Below are 19,225 nucleotides of genomic sequence, written 5' to 3' on the forward strand. Positions count from 1 at the left end.
ACATCTAACCAGTACACACCCATTCAACAATCCGAAGCCAGGAATCACCCTCGGCAACGTTCAAGAAAAACCTTGAGACGGGGAGACTACAACCTCGCGTAGCATGGGATCAAATTTCTATACGCGCGCACTAAGGGGTGCCCCCCTCTCGGTCCCAACCGGAAACACCCATGCCCCCTGACCGGATGACTGGCTTTAATCCAGGGCCATGGAACCATCATCCCGGCCCCTCTGTTTGGTGTGTACACGGAAAGAGGTTACCAACTTACTAAACCGCATTCTAGCAGAGAACAAGTGGTAGCACGGAAGGGGGAAGAACGATAACGTGACTCCGTCCACGTTAACGTCGGAAATTGTTGGATGACACAAGGCTGGCATGCTACAACAGTACCACCTTGCTGCCCTCCATGTCGCCACATGATTACGCCATCTCTCATCAAAGATCATCGCACTTTGGAACACGCGGGTAGTTGCCTCACAAGCAATGAGGTACTCACCGATACTCATATGCCACGCACAACCTCTCACGCAAACATGCAAAACACCTATCATATCAAAGGTTCAAACATGCTTGCCTAGTTCGGAGAAGTCGGAGTCTAGCTCGGCGAAGTTCGCGGCTCCGTCACCGCTTCCGGAACCTACGGTATAGCGAAGAAGCATACTAACGTGAAAAACAACGCGTGCATAAAAGTTGTTCCAAAAAATTTCCAAATAAATCCCATAACAAACTAGACAAAGTTATAAGATTGTCAGAAAAAGAATCACTCAAAAATCACTGTTTATTAAAAGGTTATAAGGGTTTCTGTCCAGGGACTCATTTGTAATGAAACAGAAAAGTTCCAGGGGTTTAACTGAGAAAACAGAAAACGGTTCGAATAGAAACGCGCAAGCTCAAAGGGAAAACGCATTTGCCCGAAGGCGCCAACAGAAAATGATTCGAGGGAGAAGAGAATAGAGGCTGACAGGGGGGGTCCACATGTCATGTTTAAAAAGTTCGCGGGCGCCCGAAGACTGCGGTGGTCGCCGGCGTCGAACCACGGCGAGACAGGGAGATCGGAGTGTACCAAGAGCTTCAGCGTGTCCTTCCGCGTCGGTGGGTGGTGGACTCGACTGACGGAGAGCACCACATCGACGGCGACACTTTCTCCGGCGGACGGCGGCTCGGGTGATGGTGGAGAACTCCGGTGGGTGCTGCAAACTCCGAATTGAAGCGCGGGTCAGGAGAGTGGATGCATAGGGAAGCTACTGGCAAGAGTTGAAGGGTGGAGGTGCACGCACGGGAGCGAATCGAGCTGGATCCCGTGGCGGGTCGCGGCGGCCGGAGTCGGGGAAGAAAGCTCCCTCAGGGCTCTTCTAGTGGCTTGGTGTGGTCTAGGTGGAGTGCAGAGGTGGTGTGGGTTCGAGTTGAAGCTCGGGGCCTTTATTTATAGGCGGATCGAGGGGGCGGCCGTGAACGGGATCGCTCCGGCGAGCAATTACGGCGAGGAAGTGTCTTGGCAGGGAACTTAAGTGGCCAGGCAGCATCAGTGAGATGTACTGGTGTCGTTCCCCCGCTAATCCCGGTTGGTCTTAGCGTAATGGCGCCGGTCCACGGTGGGGTGACCGCACGGGCACGACGGCGGCAGAGAGCGCGCTCCGCGCCCAGCGGTTCACGACGAGGGTGGCAGCGCGCACTGAGGAGTGGAAGGCCACGCGGCGATCTCCGGTGGCTTGGGCGGCGCTGGGTGGCGCCGTCTCCGCTGCGCCTCTTTCTGGCGGCCGCAAAGCCGCCGCTGGCACCGGTCACGGGGCGGCGCACCTCCTCCAGCTCGTCGCCGACGTCCGCAAGCATCCAGGCGCTCGTGCGGTGCAGAGGACAAGGGGGAGGAGACGGGGAACACGGCGACGCCGAGGCACTGGTGAGATCGACTACGGACACTGAAGAAACGACAGCAACACTGAACTGTTCTCTGAATTTGACTGAACCTGATTTTGACAATGCTCTGCAGGTGTTCGACAGAATGATTTGGCAAGGAGAAGAATTTTCCTGGAGCTGGGGCTTGGTGAGGTGACCACTCAATGCACCCAGAGGCTGCCTGATTTTTCTCAGAAATTTTGGAGAGGGATTTGAATGAATTTCATCAAATTTGGCAAACTGGTCCAAACTTGCAGCAAGTATAGTTTGAAAAATTTGAACTGAAGACCAGTGGATCTTCATGGATCTTGGTTGAGGGTTCAAAGGACTAGGAAGGGAAATTGGTTTGGGGGCAAAAATCAAAACAGAAATGGTAGCTCCTTTGTAAATCTCCAAGGGCTAGAATAGAAGGCAAAAATTATTTTGATAACAGTTAAATGGAAAAATAATCATATGGGGAGGTTCAACTTGCTGGATTTGATGCAAATCAAGATCCAAAAGTGAGGGAAGGTTTAGGAGAGTGGATTTGCACTAAGGCCATGGCAAGAGAGATTTGTTGAAAGTGGTAAAGGATTATTCCAAAAGCTATAGAGTATTTTCAAAGGAATTTTCAAAAGACATTTTTCCCAAGTGAAAAGCATTTTGGCTTGAGTCCAAAATAAAAAGCAAGAACCTCCAAGACCAAAAACAAGTCTTGGGTGAATCCAAATAAAACTCTTGCCATAAAAAATATATTTTGAAAGGGGTTTTTTTTTGAAGAAATTTTTTTTAAATCACCTCCCTCAAGTCAAGTAAAATTTTTGAAAAATCCAAATGAAATTTTGGGTGTCACAACACCTACCCCCTTAGGAAAAATCTCGTCCTCGAGATTTCAGCTGATCCTCGAATAGATATGGATATTCTGCCTGAAGAAAATCTTCCCTTTCCCATGTAGCTTCATCCTCAGTGTGGTTGCTCCACTGAACTCTGAAAAATTTGGTCGTTTTCTGACGGGTCCTCCGTTCAGACACTCCCAGTATCTTTACTGGCCGCTCTCTGTAGGTGAGATCTGGTTGTACATCAATGCCCTCGTGAGAGACATGCTTCTCCGGGTTACTGACACATTTTCTCAATTGTGAGACGTGTTATACGTCATGGACGTCTGACAGATCCTTGGGTAAGTCTAGTTTGTAGGCCACTGTGCCTCTTCGTGCCTCTATACAAAATGGTCCGATAAATCTCGGGGCTAGCTTCCCCTTAATTTTGAACTGTTGTAGGCCCCTCATAGGAGACACTCGTAGGTATACGGAATCACCGGGTTCAAAGCTGACCTCACGATGTTTTTGATCGTAGTAGCTCTTTTGTCGGCTCTGTGCTGTCTTGAGTCTGTCCCTGATCTGCTTAACTTTCTCCTCGGCTTCTTTAAGCATGTCTGGGCCGAAGATATGACTGTCACCTGTTTCTGACCAATTTAGTGGGGTACGACACCTTCGTCCGTACAATGCTTCAAAGGGTGCCATTTGCAAGCTGGCTTGGTAACTGTTATTGTAAGCAAATTCGGCATACGGCAAACTCTCTTCCCAACTGGATCCATAGGTGAGCACACAGGCTCTCAGCATATCCTCTAGGATTTGGTTTACAGGTTCCGTTTGTCCATCAGTCTGAGGGTGGTATGCTGTACTGAAAGCTAGTTGCGTGCCCAGAGCTTGTTGTAGGTGATTCCAAAATTTGGAGACAAATTGGGTGCCTCGGTCGGATATTATAGTCTTTGGGACTCCATGCAAACAAACTATACGAGAGAGATAAAGCTTGGCCAGCCTTTGTGTGGAGTAGGTAGTCTTCACGGGAATGAAATGAGCAACCTTGGTTAGTCGGTCTGTGATGACCCATATGGCGTCATTTCTGTGTTGTGATCGGGGTAGTCCGACGATGAAGTCCATTCCTATTTCATCCCATTTCCACTCCGGTATCCTGTTTGGCTGGAGTAGCCCTGCTAGCTTTTGATGCTCGGCCTTGATGCGCTGACATGAATCGCAACAAGCAATAAATGCGGCTATATCCCTTTTCATACCGTGCCACCAAAATCTTTCCTGAATGTCTTTGTACATTTTGGTTCCTCCAGGGTGGATCGAGTATGGAGCGGTGTGGCTTTCGGTTAGGATTTGTTGCTTGAGTTCCTCAATGTTAGGTACGCAAAGTCTGTCTCCGTACCATAATATTCCTTCACTGTCTGTGACGAACTCTGAAGCCTTACCAAGGTTCATTTTCTTCTTTATACCTTCGATGCTGGGATGTCCCTGTTGAGCCTTCTTAATTTGTTCCCACTAGGGTGGGTTGTATCTCCAGATTTGATACAGTGCCCTCAGAGACTAACACCATGTTGAGCCTAGCGAACTCTTGCTGAAACTCAGGCCTCAAGTTTTGCGGACCGTCGTTGTCCGGGCTGGGGTTTCGACTAAGGGCATCAGCCACTACATCTGCTTTCCCTGGATGGTAGTGAATGCCGACATCATAGTCCTTGACCAATTCCAACCAGCGTCGTTGGCGTAAATTTAGCTCTGGCTGTGTGAAAATATATTTGAGGCTCTTATGGTCCGTATATATTTCACAGCGATTTCCCAACAGAAAGTGCCTCCACTCCTTGAGTGCATGTATGACTGCGGCTAGCTCCAAGTCATGTGTTGGGTAATTTTCTTCATGTTTTCGCAGCTGCCTGGAGGCATACGCGACAACTTTGCCATCCTGCATTAGTACACATCCGAGGTCTTTTCGGGACGCGTCACAATATACTTCAAAACTCTTGTGTATGTCTGGCACGGTTAATACCGGTGCGGTTGTTAGCTTCTTCTTAAGCTCTTGGAAGCTTCTCTCGCATGCTTCCATCCACACAAACTTCTTGTCTTCCTTGAGCAACTGTGTTATTGGTTTTGCCACAGTGGAGAATCCTTTAATAAATCTTCTGTAATATCCGGCCATTCCCAGGAAACTCCGCACATCTGTAACGTTGGCAGGTGGCTTCCAGTCAAGTATGACTTTGACTTTTTCTGGGTCTACGGCCACGCCTTCTTGGTTAGGAAACCAACCTGCCTTAGCCAAAACTCACACTTGCTAAATTTGGCGTACAACTGATGTTTCCTTAATTCTCCCAAAGCAATTCTGAGATGCTCAGCATGCTCTTCTGGTGTCCTTGAGTATACCAGAATATCGTCGATGAACACCACAACAAATTTGTCCATGAATTTCATGAACACTTTGTTCATGAGGTGGACGAAATATGCGGGGGCGTTTGTTAGACCAAAAGGCATCACTGTGAATTCATATAATCCATATCTGGAGGTGAATGTTGTTTTAGGGATATCCTCTGTCCGTACTTTCAGTTGATGATATCCGGATCTCAAATCAATTTTTGAGAACACCTTGGCTTGTGCGAGCTGGTCAAACAAATCATTTATCCGTGGCATCAGATATTTGTTTTTGATGGTGACCATATTGAGGGCTCGATAGTCTATACACAGTCTCAGTGTCCCATCCTTTTTCTTGGCGAATAAAACTGGCGAACCCCATGGTGAGGAGCTGGCTCGAATAAATCCTTTGTCCAATAATTCCTTTATCTGCTTCTTCAACTCCACCAATTCTGAGGGTGCCATTCTATAAGGTTTCTTATAGATGGAGCGGTGCCAGGTGCTAGTTCGATGCTGAACTCTATCTCTCGGTCTGGTGGCATGCCTGGTAGTTCTTCAGGAAATACATCAGGGAACTCGCATACCACTGGAACTTTTCTCAGTTCTGAAATGTCCACTTTGTTCAGCTTTGGTTGCCGTGACCGTGGTCTTTCTTGAGCTGTAACCTTTATTGTCTTGCCGTGATGGTGGGTGAGAATCACGGTCCGATTGAAACAGTCAATGAATCCTTTGTTGGTGGTCAACCAGTCCATCCCTAAAATGACATCCAGTCCTTTATTTTCCAACACGATGAGATTTGCTTGGAACTGTAGTCCTTCGAACTCAATGATTACTCCTTGGCAGTAACTCTGAGCGATTTGCTTATTTCCGGGGGACTTGATGCTCATAGATTTTTCCAAGGGAAGTATCGGAAAACCATGTTGCAAAACAAAACTCTTCGAAACGAACGAATGGGAAGCTCCAGAATCAAACAAAACTGTGGCAGGTACTGTGTTGACAGGGAACGTACCGAGCACGATGTCTGGGGCATTCTGCGCTTCTTCCCTGGTCACATGGTTCAGGTGACCCTTCTTGTGGTTGTTGTTGGGATTGAAATTGTTGCGCTTGGGGGCTGGATTGTTTCCACCATTGTTCGGCTTGGGGGCCGAGTTCCTCGGCTTTGGGCACTGTTTAGCATAGTGCCCTTCTTCTCCACAAGCATAGCATGTGACCCCTGGATGGTACGTGAACTCGTTGTCCCTGGCATGAAACTGCCTGACGGGCCTTAGATCAGTAGTCGTGGATTTCCTTGCTCCTGTCCTTGGACCTCAGTCTTGCTTCGGTTGTTGCGAGCGAGAGTCGTCTTGTCCCTCTTTCGCTTACGGAGATCTTCCAGACTACGGCGCTCATTCTCCAAGGTAATGGCCTTGTCAACCAGAGTTTTAAAATCCGGGAAAGTGTGTACAACCAGTTGGCATTTTAGTGCCGGTGCCAGGCCGTCCAGGAATTTTTCCATCTTCTTGTTCTCAGTCATATGCTCGTCGTAGGCATAACGAGATAGCTGGGTAAACTGACCATTGTATTCTGTCACTGACATGCCTCTCTGCTTAGGTCATCAAACTCTCTCTTCTTGATTTTTATGATGCTCCTGGGGATGTGTGCCCCACGGAAGCCTTCCTTGAACTCCTCCCAGGTGATGTTGTGTTCACTGGGGTGCATGTGTAGGAAGTTTTCCCACCATGCTGCAGCTGCTCCAGTAAGGTAGTGTGGTGCATAAAGCACCTTCTCATGATCTGAACACTGAGCAATAATCAGCTTCCTTTCGATGTCGCGAAGCCAATCGTCGGCTTCTAGCGGCCTATCGGTGTGAGCAAACGTTGAAGGGCGAGTTCTCTGTAACTCAGATAACTTGGAATGAGGCTGATAGGGTTCACGGTGGTTTCCCATATTGATGACGTGATTCATCATCTCTTGGTGCTGTTGCTGGCTTTGTTCGAAGAGACGGCATACTTGAGACAGGGCTGCTTCGCTGTCTTGTTGACTGGACTGTCCCTGAGTGAAATTGTTGCTAGTCTGTGTCCCATAAACTTCTTCTGGCTGATTGGGCATGGAGCGAGTCCACGGGCGAGACATTTTTCCAGTCTGGGGTATTATTTTGCAAAACCCATGAGAAGAACTGTGTGGCACAAGGAAAATCTTGCAAAGGCAACAATTTAAAAGACCTCAAGGTTTTCAAGAAAACATAAACGATTTTGCACGGAGAAGAACTGCTTACCATATATCTTACACGCGAAAAGCAAACACACGATACAGCACTCAGGATGTGCGTACACAATCCTGACATGTTATTTAGACTAGCATACTCCTCCGGAAAGCAGCGAACACACTAATACAAACTAGCGTACAGATAAAACACATCATACAAGCAGACAAAACGCGCGGCTATTCGGCGCTCTCAGTCGGAGATGGTGACGATGTCCTATCCCTTGCCGAGGGCAAGACTCAGCGGTGCAGGAGATTCAACCTCCACCACCTCTCTAGCAGGTTCCTGGCGCGTAACACTGCGCTGCGGTGATGGTGCGGGGGCGACAGGCGGCAGAGCGGGTGCGGCAGGCGGTGCAGCTCTGACTGGAGTAGGAGCGATGAATCTGTCGAACTCCTCAGTTGTAGGCAGACGGCGAGCAGTGGCCAAAACGGCCGGTGCATAAGAGGCTGAAGACGAGACAAATGTCAGAGGCGGTGCTGTGAGGAGAAGCTCCTTCCTGCTGGCAGGACCGCCCCGGACTAAGTCCATGCAGGCAGCCACAAGATCGTCCACGAGGTTGTCTAAAGACTCCTCCAGAGCCATGAGATACTCAGCAACCATCTCAATGGCTTCATCTCATTCTCCCCGATGGCAGGCAAATGCATAGTGGCAAGTATATGGCACATGGCATGGGAGGTAGCGGTAGCGGCGAGTCTTCATCATAGGAAGAATATCCCGAAGGCGAGCTATCGCCTCACGGCAGCCATCTGCATGGCATGCCTCTCCGTAGGCATGGCCCTTCCCACAAAATGGAAGTGGCGAGACGCAGAACGTCCTCCCTTGAATTGCACCACGGCTTGGTGCATATACACGTCGTCGCTGAGCTTGTGCTGGTAAAGTGTGAACTCCGGACGAGTCGCTGGCCCGATCGCGAGCTTGGTGATGGAGACGAGGAGTTTGACAAACCCCTCGGGCACGTTCGTGAACACTCAAGTCTCGCAGTTGCTGCCAGCCATCTACAAAAGTAGGCAAAAATTCTGAGTAGTCATGTCATAAATTTATGATGACCAACAGAAAATAGCTACAATTGCAAAATGCTGAAAAAGCACAAAAGACGCTAATAACCGATTAGCGATCGCACCTAGTGGCTTCCTACAGTCAGCCTGGCTCTGATACCAAGCTTGTCACGACCGGTTTTTCAATAAAATATTTATTGAGAGACCAATCCCTTTTACGGACCAGTAGAGAAGAATTCCTTCTCACTGGTAGACAATATCTTGGTCACAGAAGAAAAATACCAGGAGTACTGAATATAATACAAGGTTGAGCGGGGACTGCTCAACAATTTATTACATGCACGCCGAATAGACATAACGGCGGATAGGGTGGCATAACTACTAACTCACGATAACAACGGTGGTGGAAATATCACAGCGGAGCGGGTGATATGACTCCTGAAACTACAGCTCTTCGAGCGTCGGAGTGAAGCTCGAGGAGGTTTATTGCGGGTGGCGGAAGCGTTTATAATACAAGTGACCAATATCCAGGATCGCACAGGACTGACTGGGATTCCTCTAGGCGTCGGACTCACTATCGAATTCTTCATCCAAGAGATCGCCTTCGTCAACATCTGGCCAAATCAACAAGCCAGGTGAGTACTATGAAAGTACTCGCAAGACAGTTCGGACATAAGATATAACAAATGTAAACATGAAGCATAAGAACAGAATAACAAGTGCGTTCAGCATAGAGACAATATGCATGGGGAAATAACAGAGAAGTCGGGCGGTAGTCCTCCCGAAATCCCAAAATAAATACTGGGTGCCAAACGAGGGTCTGAATGACTCCTCGAGAGGAAACTGCAAGAATAGTAATACCGGTGCCAAACGAGGGTCTGAATGACTCCTCGAGAGGAAACTGCAAGAATAATAATGCCGCAGTCGGGCGTCAGGGCGACACCACATAAAGGGCTTATAAAAGGAAATAAAAGATAGTGCATGCCACAGTCGGACGTCTGAGCGACATCACATAAAGGGCTTATATTGGGAATAAAAGACAAACATGCCACAGTCGGACGTCTGAGCGACATCACATAAAGGGCTTCATAACTTAACATCTTATTAGCTCAAGAATTTAAATCATATTCAGAGAATAATCAGGCACGAGATAAATAACAGGGTTAGTCCATCCACAGGAGTAAGGTTCAGCTAAGTCTACTACTCATGCTCACTAACCGGAAAGAAGAACAAACCACGAGGACTTGACATAGATATGGATACACTGATCACGATACTTGACCATGGATACGATGACTCGGAAGGATTTGACTCTGCAGAGTTTGTACTTTAACCACAGCCAACGGATTTCAGTAGTCACGGGGACTAGTTCCGTTTACGGTGTTTTGGAAGAAACACATCTAACCAGTACACACCCATTCAACAATCCGAAGCCAGGAATCACCCTCGGCAATGTTCAAGAAAAACCTTGAGACGGGGAGGCTACAACCTCGCGTAGCATGGGATCAAATTTCTATACGCGCGCTCTAAGGGGTGCCCCCCTCTCGGTCCCAACCGGAAACACCCATGCCCCCTGACCGGATGACTGGCTTTAATCCAGGGCCATGGAACCATCATCCCGGCCCCTCTGTTTGGTGTGTACACGGAAAGAGGTTACCAACTTACTAAACCGCATTCTGGCAGAAAACAAGTGGTAGCACGGAAGGGGAAAGAACGATAACGTGACTCCGTCCACGTTAACGTCGGAATTGTCGGATGACACAAGGCTGGCATGCTACAACAGTACCACCTTGCTGCCCTCCATGTCACCACATGATTAGGCCATCTCTCATCAGAGATCATCGCAACTTTGGAACACGCGGGTAGTTGCCTCACAAGCAACGAGGTACTCACCGATACTCATATGCCACGCACAACCTCTCACGCAAACATGCAAAACACCTATCATATCAAAGGTTCAAACATGCTTGCCTGGTTCGGAGAAGTCGGAGTCTAGCTCGGCGAAGTTCGCGGCTCCGTCACCTCTTCCGGAACCTACGGTATAGCGAAGAAGCATACTAACGTGAAAACCAACGCGTGCATAAAAGTTGTTCCAAAATTTTCCAAATAAATCCCATAAAAAACTAGACAAAATTATAAGATTGTCAGAAAAAGAATCACTCAAAAATCACTTTTTATTAAAAAGTTATAAGGGTTTCTGTCCAGGGACTCATCTGTAATGAAACAGAAAAGTTCCAGGGGTTTAACTGAGAAAACAGAAAACGGTTCGAATAGAAACGCGCAAGCTCAAAGGGAAAACGTATTTGCCCGAAGGCGCCAACAGAAAACGTTTCGAGGGAGAAGAGAATAGAGGCTGACAGGGGGGGTCCACATGTCAGGTTTAAAAAGTTCGCCGGTGCCCGAAGACTGCGCTGGTCGCCGGCGTCGAACCATGGCGAGACAGGGAGATCGGAGTGTACCAAGAGCTTCAGCGTGTCCTTCCGCGTCGGTGGGTGGTGGACTCGACCGACGGAGAGCACCACGTCGACGGCGACACTTTCTCCGGCGGACGGCGGCTCGGGTGATGGTGGAGAACTCCGGTGGGTGCTGCAAACTCCGAATTGAAGCGCGGGTCAGGAGAGTGGATGCATAGGGAAGCTACTGGCAAGAGTTGAAGGGTGGAGGTGCACGAACGGGAGCGAATCGAGCTGGATCCAGTGGCGGGTCGCGGCGGCCGGAGTCAGGGAAGAAAGCTCCCTCGGGGCTCTTCCAGTGGCTTGGTGTGGTCTAGGTGGAGTGCAGAGGTGGTGTGGGTTCGAGTTGAAGCTCGGGGCCTCTATTTATAGGCGGATCGAGGGGCGGCCGTGAACGGGATCGCTCCGGCGAGCAATTACGGCGAGGCAGTGTCTTGGCAGGGAGCTTAAGTGGCCAGGCAGCATCAGTGAGATGTACTGGTGTCGTTCCCCCGCTAATCCCGGTTGGTCTTGGCGTAATGGCGCCGGTCCACGGTGGGGTGACCGCATGGGCACGATGGCGGCAGAGAGCGCGCTCCGCGCCCAGCGGTTCACGACGAGGGTGGCAGCGCGCACTGGGGAGTGGAAGGCCACGCGGCGATCTCCGGTGGCTTGGGCGGCGCTGGGTGGCGCCGTCTGCGCTGCGCCTCTCTCTAGCGGCCGCAAAACCGCCGCTGGCGTCGGTCACGGGGCGGCGCACCTCCTCCAGCTCATCGCTGACGTCCGCAAGCATCCAGGCGCTCGTGCGGTGCAGAGGACAAGGGGGAGGGGACGGGGAACACGGCGACGCCGAGGCACTGGCGAGATCGACTACGGACACTGAAGAAACGACAGCAACACTGAACTGTTCTCTGAATTTGACTGAACCTGATTTTGACAATGCTCTGCAGGTGTTCGACAGAATGATTTGGCAAGGAGAAAAAATTTCCTGGAGCTGGGGCTTGGTGAGGTGACCACTCAATGCACCCAGAGGCTGCCTGATTTTTCTCAGAAATTTTGGAGAGGGATTTGAATGAATTTCATCAAATTTGGCAAAACTGGTCCAAACTTGCAGCAAGTATAGTTTGAAAAATTTGAACTGAAGACCAGTGGATCTTCATGGATCTTGGTTGAGGGTTCAAAGGACTAGGAAGGGAAATTGGTTTGGGGGCAAAAATCAAAACAGAAATGGTAGCTCCTTTGTAAATCTCCAAGGGCTAGAATAGAAGGCAGAAATTGTTTTGATAAGATTTAAATGGAAAATAATCATATGGGGAGGTTCAACTTGCTGGATTTGATGCAAATCAAGATCCAAAGGTGAGGGAAGGTTTAGGAGAGTGGATTTGCACTAAGGCCATGGCAAGAGAGATTTGTTGAAAGTGGTAAAGGATTATTCCAAAAGCTATAGAGTATTTTCAAAGGAATTTTCAAAAGACATTTTTCCCAAGTGAAAAGCATTTTGGCTTGAGTCCAAAATAAAAAGCAAGAACCTCCAAGACCAAAAACAAGTCTTGGGTGAATCCAAATAAAACTCTTGCCATAAAATTTTAAAAGGGGGTTTTTTTTGAAGAAAAAAATTTTAAATCACCTCCCTCAAGTCAAGTAAATTTTTTGAAAAATCCAAATGAAATTTTGGGTGTCACATCATGACTTTATTTAGTGATACATCCACTATTTTGGAAGAGTAATAAATCTTCTATGCTTGTGCATCATGAAAAGAGTGATGTATGTGATAGTTACATTATTGAATCCATTCATGATGCCTCTGAAAATTATTATGAGAGTAACTTATGCTCTTACATATCTCAAAAATATCAAGTTTCTTCTCTATGTGTTGATTGTTTTGAAGTTGCACTTGTTTTGCCGTCCTATGCTAGTTGATTCTTGCTCCCATAAGTTGTTTGCTCACAAAATCCCTATGCATAGGAAGTGGGTTAGACCTAAATGTGCTAATCATATGCTTCATGATGCTCTCTTTATGTTTCAATTCTTATCTTTTATGTGAGCATCATTGAAATCTTCATGCCTAGCTTAAAAGGCATTAAGGTAAAGTGCTTGTTGGGAGACAACCCAACACTTTTCCCTACTGTTTTTGTGTGTTCACATGATTATGCTACTGTAGTGATCATGTTTTATTGCTTTTGGTTCAATAAGGTGCCAAGTAAAGCCTTTGGGATAGTGTGGATGATAGTTGACTTGAATCTGTGCAAAAACAGAAACTTTTGCGCTCAGTCCAGGAAATTTGAAAATTCACTGGAACGTGCTTTTGATCTGAATTTTTTACAGGTGATATATATACAAATTCTCTAAATTTTCCTAATTTTTCAGGATTTGTGGAGTAGCAGAAGTATGGTTGGAGTACAGATTACTACAGATTGTTCTGTTTCTGACAGATTCTGTTTTCAATGCATAGGTTGCTTGTTTTCTAGTTTCTATGGCTTATATTGCTCAATATAAATTGTGGAAATGATATGCTGCATTAGGCATTGTGTGGAAAAAATTATGAATCTTGTCTTTGACAGTACCTAAGTGAAATGGTTTGCTCTTTATCATACTAACGCATCTCACGAAGTTCCGTTAAGTTTTGTGTGATTGAAGTTTTCAAGTTTCGGGTGAGATATCGATATGAGGAGAATAAGGTATTACAAGACCCTAAGCTTGGGGATGCCCAAGGCACCCCCAAGATAATATTCAAGGAAGATCCAAGCAACTAAGCTTGGGGATGCCCCGCAAGGCATCCCCTCTTTCGTCTCCAACATTATCGGTAACCTCGCATGGAGCCTTGTTTTCATTCGTCACATGATATATGTTTTACTTGGAGCGTAATTTTCTTTTGTTAGGATTTTCTTGCAGTTATTTAGAATACTTTTTGCATCTTTATTTTCAATAAAAATGTCAAGGATAGCCTTTACCATACTTATTTTGCAAGCATACTTGTTGCTGTTTAAAAATAGAAAGTTTATCGCTGTTGCAAAAATTCCCTAGAAAAGTTAGAATATGATAAAATGTTGAAACTTTTTGCATAATGAGCTCTGATAAATTTTCTAGATTGTGGTAAATTTTCATATTTTTTGGAGTTAGGGAAGTATTGATACTCTTGCGTTCTTTATAGATTGTACTGTTTTGGCAGATTGCTCTTATGTTTGCATTGTGTGCATATGTTTGCTTGTTTAACGATTCTATTTGAGGATAGGAGTATTAAATATGCAGAGGCATTTAGTATGCAATGTTGAATAATAATTTTTGTGATTTGCTACAGTAGAGAATGATAAGGTTTTGCATAGGTTTATACTAACTTATCTCACGACTTCTTGTTGAGTTTTGTGTGGATGAACTTTTTTGAGATTTAGGAAAACCGTGATATGAGAGGAATTAAGGAGACACAAAAGCTCAAGATTGGGGATGCCCAAGGCATCCCAAGATAATATTCCAAGAAGTCTCAAGCATCTAAGCTTAGGGATGCCCCGGTAGGCATCCCACCTTTCTTCTTCAACGATTATCGGTTAGTATCGGTTGAACCTAAGTTTTTGCTTCTTCACATGATGTGTGCTATTCTTGGAATGTCATTTTATTTTGTTTTTTCTTGCTGTTTTAATAAAATACTTAGATCTGAAAGTTTTTGAATAATAGAGAGTCCTCAAATAGCTACCTATTTACTTAACTACTCGCATGATCTTCACTTATATCTCTTTGGAGTAGTTTGTCATTTACTCTTGTGCTCCACTTATATCCTATGAGTAAATAGTTAAATAAATTGAATGTAATGAAGTTGAAATCATATCATGCCTAGTGGTAGCTTCACATTAGGTTTAGAAAATGAAATCTTTTGAGGCTTGACAATCACAATACTGGTCATACAAGCAATTCATAAATAATTAGTATAAGGAAGAGAACTTTCACATGCAAATACACTTTCATGGAAATCTTTTGTGATTATGAGCCCCAATCAAAATATTATATGCCAAAATTGTTGACGTTGGACAAGGAATACAACGTAATGATTTATGTTTGTTCATATTCACATGGAAGTTCTATTGTCATAGATCCTTCAACATGTGGTGCTTGCCCCCCATCTTTGCTAGCCAAAAATTCCGCACCAAGTAGAGATACTACTTGTGCATCCAAAAACCCTTAAAGCCAAATCTTATTTTCAAGAGTCCACCATACCTACCTAAGGATTGAGCAAGATCCTTCAAGTAAGTTGTCATCGGTGCAATAAGGCAATAAAAATTGCTTCTAAAAGTGTTAGATCATTTAGAGTAAGAGAAAACTGAGCGTTGTACGAACTTATGATGGCAAAGCAATAAAAGCAACGGACTGCATAATAAAGGTTGCTATTGTAAGGAGCAATATAATGTGACGTTCTTTTGCACTAAGGTATTGAGCATACAAACAAATAAGCACATGGCAACCTCTGCTTCCCTCTACGAAGGGCCTACCTTTTACTTTTCAGTATTTACTTTTATGCAAAGAGTCAAAGTTTTTCTCTCTACTCCTTTTTATTTTCTCTTTTGGCAAGCATCATGTGGTGAGGAAAGATCTAGGCACATATGTCCAGTTGAATATGGGTAGCATGAGTTATTATTGTTGACATCACCCTTGAGGTGAATACGTTGGGAGGCAAAACAATAAGCCCCTATCTTTCTATGTGTCCGGTGGAAACGTTTTGCTCATGTGTATGCGGTGAGTATTAGCAATCATAGAAGACTATATGATGGTTGAGTATGTGGAGCTCTTTCTTAGACTCCATTGAATAAGTTGAATTGCAATTGCTTGGTGACTGAGAACATAGGTTGTTGAGTTTCAACAGAGTTCATTGTTTGAACCTTAACATGTGAATTGGTTGCTACTATAACATGAGAAGTTTTATAAGAAAGAATTGCAGTTATGATGCTAGAAAAAGTTATTGAAATTTTCATTGATCAAACTTATGCACTTTGCCAACACTCACACTTCATAAGTTACTTCTTTTATCATTTACCTACTAGAGGACGAGTAGGAATTAAGCTTGGGGATGTTGATACGTCTCCAACGTATCTATAATTTATAAGTATTCATGTTGTTATTTTTTCATTCTTAGGTGTTTTACAATCATTTTATGGCAACTTATATCATTTTTTGGGACTAACCTATTGACCCAGTGCCTAGTGCTAGTTGTTGTGTTTTGCTTGTTTTTTTACATCGCGTGAAATCAATATCAAACGGAGTCCAAACGCAACGAAACTTCACGAAGATTTTTTCTGGACCAGAAGGAACCCAATGGGCCTGAGCTGCACCTGGGGGTGCCCCGAGGGGGGCACAACAAACCAGGGCGCGCCAGGGCCCCTGGCGCGCCCAAGTGGGTTGTGCCCACCTCGGTGGCCTCCCACACCCCCTCTTTGCCCTATAAATTCACAAATATTCCGAAACCCTTCGGGGTAGACCTGGATCAAAAGTTCCACTGCTGCAAGGCTTTGTAGCCACCAAAAACCAATGTAGACCCGTTCCGGGACCCTGCCGGAGGGGGGAATCACCTCCGGTGGCCATCTTCATCATCCCGGCGGCCACCACGATGAGAAGGGAGTAGTCCACCCTCGGGGCTGAGGGTTTGTACCAGTAGCTATGTGTTTTATCTCTCTCTCTCTCTCTCTCTCTCTCTCTCTCGTGATCTATATCATGGGCTTTGTTAATATAGTTGGATCATATGATGTTTCTCCCCTCTATACTCTTGATATGATGAATTGAATCTTTACCCTTTAAAGTTTCGTCTTGTCGGATTGAATATTCAGATATGAGAACACATGATATATGTCTTGCAATATGAATACTTGAGGTGACAATGAGGTATCCTATTGATTCACTTTATATGTGTTATGGCATTCAACTCGCGGATTCCCGCGGTGATATTGGGGTAATCTATGCATAGGGGTTGATGCATGTTTTTCTCTGACGGAAAATTTGGGGTCTCCTTATAGTTCTTTGTGTGGATGGAGTATTATGAATATGAATTTGCTTTGGTGTTATTCTAGTACGAACTCTAGGATAGATCGAACGGAAAAAATAGCTTTGTGTTATTTTAGTACGAACTCTTGAATAGAGCGAACGGAGAGAATAGCTTTGAGGTGGCTTATGATGGGCAATGTAGTAATAATTCAAATTTTTCCTACGTGTCACCACGATCAATCTAGGAGATACTAGCAACGAGAGAGAGGGAGTGCATCTTCATACCCTTGAAGATCGCTAAGCGGAAGCATTACAAGAACGCGGTTGATGGAGTCGTACTCGCGGCGATTCAAATCGCGGAAGATCCGATCCAAGTGCCGAACGGACGACGCCTCCGCTTTCAATACACGTACAGCCCAGGGACGTCTCCTCCTTCTTGATCCAGCAAGGGAAGAGGAGAAGTTGAGGGAGAACTCCGGCAGCACGACAGCATGGTGGTGGAGCTTGTGGTTCTCCGGCTGGGCTTCGCCAAGCACTATGGAAGAGAGGAGGTGTTGGAGAGGGGGAGGGGCTGCGCCAGGGAAGGGTTCCCGGCTGCCCTAGGGTTTCCCCTAGGGGGCGGCGGCCAGGGCAGATTGGATCTCCCTAGGAAAACCCTAGGGAGACTTGCCCCCCAAGCCAAACCAGGTGGAGGCTTGCCTCCCAAGTCAGGTGGAGGTGCCTCACCTCCCAAAGTAACGTGGAAAAGGGTGTGGGGGAGCACAGCCCCTTAGTGGGCTGGTTTTCCCCCTCCCCTTGGCCCATGAGGCCCTGCAACACTTGCCGGGCCCCCCGAAACACCTTTCGGTCATGCTGGCCATAGCCTGGTACCCCTGTAACACTTCCGGACTCCAATACCCTTCCTCCAATATACCGATCTTCACCTCCGGAACTCCTCTTGACATCCGGGATCTCATCCGGGACTCCGAACTACCTTCAGTAACCACATACTATTCCCATTACAACTCTAGCGTCACCGAACCTTAAGTGTGTAGACCCTACGGGTTCGGGAACCATGCAGACATGACCGAGACACCTGTCCGGCCAATAACCAATAGCGGGATCTGGATACCCATATTGGCTCCCACATGTTCCACGATGATCTCATCGGATGAACCACGATGTTGGGGATTCAATCAATCCCGTATACAATTCCCTTTGTCCATCGGTATGTTGCTTGCCCGAGATTCGATCGTCGGTATCCCCATACCTCGTTCAATCTTGTTATGGCAAGTCTCTTTACTCGTTCCGTAACGCATGATCCCGTGGCTAACTCCTTAGTCACATTGAGCTCATTATGATGATGCATTACCGAGTGGGCCCAGAGATACCTCTCCGTCATAGGGACTGACAAATCCCAGTCACGATTCGTGCCAACCCAACAGACACTTTCGGAGATACCTGTAGTGCCCCTTTATAGTCACCCAGTTACGTTGTGACGTTTGATACACCCAAAGCATTCCTACGGTATCCGGGAGTTGCACAATCTCATGGTCTAAGGAAACGATACTTGACATTAGAAAAGCTCTAGCAAACAAACTACACGATGTTGTGCTATGCTTAGGATTGGGTCTTGTCCATCACATCATTGTCCTAATGATGTGATCCCGTTATCAACGACATCTAATGTCCATGGTCAGGAAACCAAAACCATCTATTGATCAACGAGCTAGTCAACTAGAGGCTCACTAGGGACATGTTGTGGTCTATGTATTCACACATGTATTACGGTTTTCGGTTAATACAGTTATAGAATGAACAATAGACAATTATCATGAACAAGGAAATATAATAATGACCATTTTATTATTGCCTCTAGGGCATATTTCCAACAGTCTCCCACTTGCACTAGAGTCAATAATCTAGTTACATTGTGATGAATCGAACACCCATAGTTCACATCGCCATGTGACTAACACCCAAAGAGTTTACTAGAGTCAATAATCTAGTTCACATCACCATGTGATTAAGACTCAATGAGTTTTGGGGTTTGATCATGTTATGCTTGTGAGAGAGGTTTTAGTCAATGGGTCTGCAACATTGAGATCCGCATGTACTTCGCAAATCTCTATGTTATATCATGGATGCTACTTCCACGCTCCACTTAGAGCTATCCCAAATGGTTGCTCCACTATACGCATCCGGTTTGCTACTCAGAGTCATCCGGATAGGTGTTAAAGCTTGCATCGACGTAACCCTTTATGCCAAACTCTTTATCACCTCCAAAACCGAGAAACATTTCCTTATTCCTCTAAGGACAATTTTGACTGTTGTCTAATGGTCCATTCCTGGATCACTTTCGTACCCCCTTGCCAGACTCATGGCAAGGCACATATCAGGTGCAGTACACAGCATGGCATATCGAACAGAGCCTATGGCTAAGGCATAGGGGATGACTTTCTTCCTTTCTCTTTCTTCTGCCGTGGTCGAGCTTCAAGTCTTAACTTCACACCTTATAACTCAGGCAAGAACTCCTTCTTTGACTGATCCATCTTGAA

This window comes from Triticum aestivum, chromosome 1D, assembly GCF_018294505.1.
Source record: "Triticum aestivum cultivar Chinese Spring chromosome 1D, IWGSC CS RefSeq v2.1, whole genome shotgun sequence".
NCBI lineage: Eukaryota > Viridiplantae > Streptophyta > Magnoliopsida > Poales > Poaceae > Triticum > Triticum aestivum.